The sequence below is a fragment of the Ylistrum balloti genome, unplaced genomic scaffold (assembly GCF_031769215.1).
Source record: "Ylistrum balloti isolate Yb309-2 unplaced genomic scaffold, AGI_CSIRO_Ybal_v1 Utg369630, whole genome shotgun sequence".
Taxonomy (NCBI): Eukaryota; Metazoa; Mollusca; class Bivalvia; order Pectinida; family Pectinidae; genus Ylistrum; species Ylistrum balloti.
In genome coordinates, this window is record NW_026781896.1 from 1,730,070 (window position 1) to 1,737,310 (window position 7,241).

The following is a 7,241-nucleotide window of genomic DNA, read 5'->3' on the forward strand; positions in this document are numbered from 1 at the left end:
CGTTTTACCTACATCTAATATTTTGAAACAGTCCTTCATCTTAATTATGGGGCTCGCATTATCCGGGATTTCAATTTTTGCATCTTCATAATTATGCATCATTAAATCTAAATGGGGGTGGGGGAGGCGGTTGGTTATAATTTAGTGAGGGACGTATAAATTTTAGACATTCATGTATTGGAAATCAAATTCGTGTATATCTGGATAACAACAATGCTGCCCCCGGATGTTATCGTAAAGACGCGATCATAAATGTTGACTCAGTGGTCATTCACACTGCCCACAGGGCAGTCCAGAAGTAACTCTCGGGACAGCTCTCTTAGTGGTTCTCATGAGAGCGATGGCAGGGTGTAGTATGATAAATTACACGTGTCCTTTAAATCACCTGGCCCTTTAAACGGTGAGTCGGGAAAGGCACGATGTGGTTAAAAGTCGATCTGAAGGGTTTATAGCGGTCATTATCCAGCGGTTAATTTTACCGGGCATTGCAAGATTGAACAAGCGAACTGAAAGAGAAAAATCTTAATTAGGTGTTACAGAAAACCTTTCAACGATACGCTGGCTTCACGTCTCTCAGGGAACGGCTATCTATATATTGTATCGTAATAGATATAGTGAAATTAATGAAAAGTACATGTTTTATTAACGGATATGTTTAAACTGTAATATAATCAGTCGTGCATTTATTTGTTTACATGCATTGTAAGGGATGGGTCCTGGACATGGTTATCCTAATCACGGGCGGGATTCAGCTGTGAATTAGCCAGGTGGTAACACGTGTACAGCCAAACATGAGTTGAAACGGTAAATAGATTACAAGAGATGATGTGAATCAACCGTCACCTATAATGTCTGCCAGTTTTGTGTGTTTTTTCCCTAATCTTTAGACCCCCTACCTCGATGTTTTTCCTGAATTGGGTAACAATACCGATAAGAACTTCAAGCTATGCACAGAGACGGATGAATACGAGCAATCAATAGTTTATGGATAAATGAATTTTTCAACATAAATAAACAATTGATTGTGCTTTATCTGACCAGGGGGCGTATAATGATCCTTTACACATCCCTGTCTTAGTAAAAGCCTTGAGTTATACGACTGAAAACAAAAATACATAGGGGCTGTGTGTATATAACATTTAAATACAAACTACAACTAATGTCATGTATGAAGCCCGCGTAGCTCAGTCGGTAGAGCATCAGACTTTTAATCTGAGGGTCTAGGGTTCGAGTCCCTACGTGGGCGATGATATTTTTTTTTTTTTATTATTATTTTTTTAATTTTTCACCCCCATCTCCAAACCCCTAATGACTAGTTCAAAGTTATTATACCATATCAAATATACTTACCGCCATTCGGATCAAGGATAATTCGGAACAAATAAAAATCACAAGTAGAAATCAAGCCTCCGTGACAGCACATCCGATTCTCTGATGTTTGTACGATGGTTTCTGACATTTTTTTCACGGCCATGATTACAATATGCGACAAACAAGTTATCTCTGATTAAATGTGCAAAACGTATTAATATTGGTAAAAAAATAATAAATCCATGATATCATTCCAAGCGTGACCAGTGTCTTTCAGGTCATGCATGCATATGCGTGTAAACATTTTCTCTAAAATTAATCTCCTTCAATTAAACATATACCGAGTAAACCACTCTCAGAAAAATCATATCACATTAAAATATTTCCAAGATTGTACAATTTTGTTCATTAATTGCTGTTGTTTTTTCACATTTTTATTAAAAATACATACGATATATTAACATTTTTAGATAGCTATCTCATAAGACGATTGAATTTTCACGCCTCAGTATGTGAAGGATACGAAACAAAAGCATGCAATTGTTTAAAAGACAGGATATCTTTTAAATGAGTGAAAAGGGAAATATCTTTTTAAGTCGTTATAAATGTAAATTGTTGTTCCTGTAAAAAAAAAAAAAAAAACGTTTACCACGCCAAGGCTGTGATATTAACGGACTATTTTGCCTGTCATGACTGTCATAATAAAGGGATGTTTACGCTGCCATGGCTGTGATATTAAAGGGATGTTTACCACGCCATAGCTGTGATATTGAAGGAACGTTTATCCTATCGTGGCTGCGGTGTTATAGGCAGGTTTACCGTGTCAAGAATGCGATGTTTAAGGAAGAAGTACCCCGTCATGGCTAGGATGCATTTTGTTTTTACTGTAGACGAAACGAAAGAAAAATAAAAAAAAACATTCAAATGTTTACGACAACGTGATGGTTAATTAACTTTTGATTATAATTTGCATCATGCTTCCTTTCGATCGGTCTACACATGTCACAGCGATTATTGTATTCCAAGTTTACTCTAGGGATTTCTGGTCTTCTGTTTAATCAATACAGAGAGTGGTCATCGGCGTTAAATTCTAATATGTTTGTAAAGAGAATTCGTTTCAAGGCATAGATTTGTAGAAAATACTATAAAAATCATTATTTCGTCTTCCAGGCATCCCTGGATCCGCAATAACATTTTTCACCTGCTTGGAGAAAACTAACTAGCATAACCTTTTCAACAGAGTGACCAATATTTTACGGGCACGCGGCATTATCATTGCCTGCGGAGCGATCGGGTAAGTTTTGATGGCTGCAGAGATCGGCGGTCATGTTGACTCAAGGATGTGTCCCTATGATAGCCAGGTCCAATAAGGTCAAAAATAGTGAATTATCATTTGTATACTCGTACTTTTAGATTTACAGAAATAAGCAATGTGCAAACCTTAATTTACATGTAGATGGAACAATAATGACAACACATGACCTTTCTTGTTTATTTGTGATTTCATATCTCTCTCCGTGGGAAACACACAGCTAAAGTACACGTGTTTGTCCACGTGTTTACAGGAAATGCATATCTATCGGTTGTTGACGTTTTATTTACAGTTCAACTTAGAAATGTACTTTAAAGAACGAATCTATGTCTGATAGTTTCTGTTTAACGATGGAAATAAAACATCACATTTTGTTTACACGAAACTTACGTAGGTCATGTTTCATGTGTAAAAAAAACCTGCCGAATGTTTTATATTATATTTCGTCAGACTTCAAATGAATTTCCTTTTTTTTTCTCGGCTAAATCCTGCCCGATACTCGAGATAAGCATTATTACGAACTTATATAAAACATGTCTCCATCCGTGGCGTTATTAACTAAAACACGGAGTAAGATATCAGCGACCAGTGGAAGGAAACCCGTTGTACATCTCATATAAAAAGTGGTGTCTACTGACGCCTCGGTCGTAGTGGTGTCTACTGACGCGCTCGGTCGTAGTGGTGTCTACTGACGCACTCGGTCGTAGTGGTGTCTACTGACGCCTCGGTCGAAGAGGTGTTATGCCGACAAACTCGGTCGAAGTGGTGTAAACTGACGCACTTGATCGGAGTGGAGTATACAGGAGAACTCGGCCGAACGCTACGTCAGAATTTAAGTGATTTCGTCCTGCGTGGCTTTTCGATGGAAGCACGTTATGGGCATTTCCTTCAACTGATTAAACAAGAAATTTTTGTTTGACATTGTTGTCATGGTTACTAGAAGTAAAAGTGATTACGAAAGAACAAGTCAATGAACCTATTTTTGCAAAATACATGTATTATTGATTTTCACTGCGTCATACTTCGATCTACGCGTAGTGCCAAAATGTTTCCGGGCTTGGGTGAAAAACTACGGGACTGCAGCTTGAAAAATACAGGGCAAAATAAAGAAAGATATCAAAACTTACCAACACACACTGCAATATTATCTGTAGTGAGATTCCGCCACGTAAAAGGGACTTCCCCCACCCCACCCCATCCCCATCCTACCTCTGCCTTTCATCCCTGCCTACATTTGGTGGTATGTCATAGTTTAATGTGTACTGTCCAGTAAGTTAAAAAACCAGGCTTGACCGCATGCTGTTTACGAAAGGGGAGGTTTGGAATAAGCAAGGTCGTCACGAGAGGGGACAAATGAATTCAACGTTGATATTATGTGAACAATGTTAACAAATCTATTTGTCCATTGGTGGAATAGCATTAGCAGTCATTGGTGTTTCGGGAAATAAAGTGTATGGCTGTTTATTCCAGAGGCAAAATCAAAATGTCTTAAATATTGTATTTCAACTCTCGACTTTCAAGACAGGTAAGGACAAATGATTACAGGTAAGATCGATAGAGATGTAGGTAGAAATGATACCGAACGACCGCGTGCTGTTGATGAGATACTATGTCAATCAACACAGCTGTGTAAATCGATAGCGCTATATGTCTGCAGGTTGACACATATGTACAAGTATTTACTTGAATTTCAACTACTGGTGTCCATGCGAAGTTAGATATCGATACACCAGGTTTAAAACAAAAACTCTTCGCAATGTTTCACATGCGATCAAAAATATATAGTAACAACCCTTCTCGTTTATGATAACCGCATATGCACAATAGAAGACAGAGAATATGAGAACAGAACTGTAAACTATACATTCATTCACATATGCGAATATAATTAGCTTACAAAACACCAGTGACTATTGTATTACAACCTCTCGTTTGCTTGAATTGTTTTCGTGCATCAAATAGCTCTCCGGTCGGACTATAGTGTGTATCGAACGGCCTTCTCTGGCTGGAAATGATGTGTTTTAACGGTCCTTGATGTCGCATATCGAACGGACGTGGTACCAAATGGCCACGGCCTTGTAACAGATAGAGAATGGGGATATCAACATCTGCGACTCAATCCATCAATGGACCAGAGCTGCATTCACACTGTGGAGTAAAAACAAATCGATGTCAGATTGTTGGCTTGTTCCTGGAGTGGCGTAACCTGTGGGTCTATAATAACCAATGCTGTCTGACTTCCCGCCACCGAGTGTCACCCGGACCACAGTAATCGCTGGCCCTAGACCCCCGGTCCCTCCCCCTGTCAGGACGATGTCATTATGATGCTATCATTGTATAATACATGTAAATATAGATGTCTTTTTCGTGTCTATTCAAACGATAAATGTTATAGAGAAGCCTATGTACTATCGACTTTACCCCAAGCGACCAGCTGCTTTAAACAGATTTACATAAATTACACTTCCGTGAAGCGACCCTTTTTCTCTGCATGGTATTAACATGCTTTGCGTATGTAGTTGACCCACATCGTGACGTAGCGACCACTGATGTCCTTCCACGACCTGTATATTTGACAACCCGGGATTCCCTTTTGACACAACAAGCCCTATATCCAATGAATTATACAGTTCTTTGAAACCTTGTTATGGAACGAGAGGCGATGGACCAAATTGACATTGCTTGGCGTGATCTGCAATAGCCAAATTAGTAGGTGACATCCTGTAGCTGTTTGGCGGTCTAGTTTCTTGAGACTGTAAAGGAATTGTCTGTCTATCTCAAGTTTATTATTGACGGAACTGTACTGTATGTCTGGAAACATACACTTTTATCGTATCTCCGTACTTAAATCTGTCTTAGTCTGTTAGTAAATGGTATTAGACGTACTTCTCAATGCTATCTCTCCTGTCGTACATTTTAGTAGTTCTGTGAAAATCCTCTCCAGCATTGTAATTGACCCGTCTCGCCAACCCATTCCTCTACAATGTAACATTTAGAGAACAAGTTTACTTACTCGGGAAAAAAATAAAAAAAGGAAGTTAACGATAAATTTCTAATCGCTTGTGACACACGAAAATTTTTATGTTTATCTGTCCGAAGAAAATGATGTAACAGATTTAACCGATTTCAACAGGAGGAAACAATGTGTATTTGTGGATTATTGATATTTATTTGTTTGTTTACTGTGATGCGAACAGCACGGGTCATTTTGAGGCAAGGTCTCCATACACTAACTGGTGGCTACTTCACTGAACAACACACTGGAGGTTCGTCGCATATCATGCGAAGCAATAATAGAAAAAGTGTCTGGCCCTGAGAAACAACTGAGACTGTACAGAACGATCCATTCCACAGATACACGTGTAATTCAAATCATCTATATGGACAGAACCGCGTGATTGCTAGTGTCGAAACGAGACTTTGATAATTGCGCGATGACCTTATGAGAATCATTCTTCTGAAGGTCAGCGGTCCATTCGTCATGGATGTCAGAAATTTGCACTAGGTCAGTGGGACAAATACGGTCATTGACCAAATGGTCATGGAGCCTTCATGTTATATTCGCAATTTATCACAAAATGCATCTCACATATCTCATGAGCTATGCCGTCCTAGTAATTCAAGAATACCGAAAACTCCGGACATAGCAAACTGAACGTGCCTGGTTAATCAATGGCGCGCTGATTCTGGATTCTGTGTATCAAATTGTAATGATTTGTCTCACGCACGCCGTCTTACGCAGTCGCACAATGTAAACGTCACTTCCGCCACGTAGTGACTGTCATGCCTGTTGTCACTAGAAACGCTAAAACGTATGGTGTCAATGCCGACATGTCACTTAAGTGTCCAAATTGTGCATCGAATCTTTGCATGTCAGCCTTCAATCAACCACTTTTCAGTGAAAGATGCTCTGTGATGTCAAAAATGTGTGCCAATATTTGGACTATGACTACCGTAATGGCGGGTTAAGACAACTTGGAGAGTGTCGTTTCCCTCTTGCCAACCTTTCGACATTATTTGTCTCCCTTTTGTTGCTCCTGCCAGTTACAGATGTATATCCACAAACAACACTGCAGCATTAATGGATAAAAGCTGAAGCTTCCGAATGGTTATAATTGCCTTCTGTTAATAAGATTATGTACGCGTTATTTCTGATGGGCGCTTCTCTGTCAAGCTGGCAAGGATGTCTTATTTTGGGTAATTTCTGGTCGGTGATATACATGTAATATTCAGTGTGAAAGGACTTAAACTTAAGCCAAATTGAAATACAGTTAAAATGTGGCGCTTCGTCGTTTGTAACTTAACTTTTTCTGTTATTGGATGTTACTGAGCTCACTAGGCACGCCATTTTGTATGAAACAAGACTTTGTCAATCAGCAGCACTCTTGTTAATGCGCAAGTAGCAAAATGCAAACAAAGACAGTTTCTAAACGTAGAACCTGATCGTTACCAAACTTCGTTATTTAGGAGATACTCTGGATGCTGCCGTTGAATGAAGTTGTGGGGTTTCTCTGTCGGCCTTATCACGGATTTAGGTGTAGTTTCCTTGTCATTACACCGCACATTTCCATGCTTTTATTTCTAACTGATTTGCATCAAAATTCTTCAAATCTCTTTT

At 39.1% G+C, this 7,241-nt stretch overlaps 1 non-coding gene across 1 annotated transcript; it reads left to right on the top strand.

The window, feature by feature from the left end:
* Nucleotides 1-1,173: 1,173 nt before the first annotated feature.
* Nucleotides 1,174-1,246, top strand: Trnak-uuu (transfer RNA lysine (anticodon UUU)). The gene has a single exon. It is a non-coding gene; the product is annotated as a tRNA-Lys (tRNA).
* The last annotated feature ends 5,995 nt before the right edge of the window (nucleotides 1,247-7,241 follow it).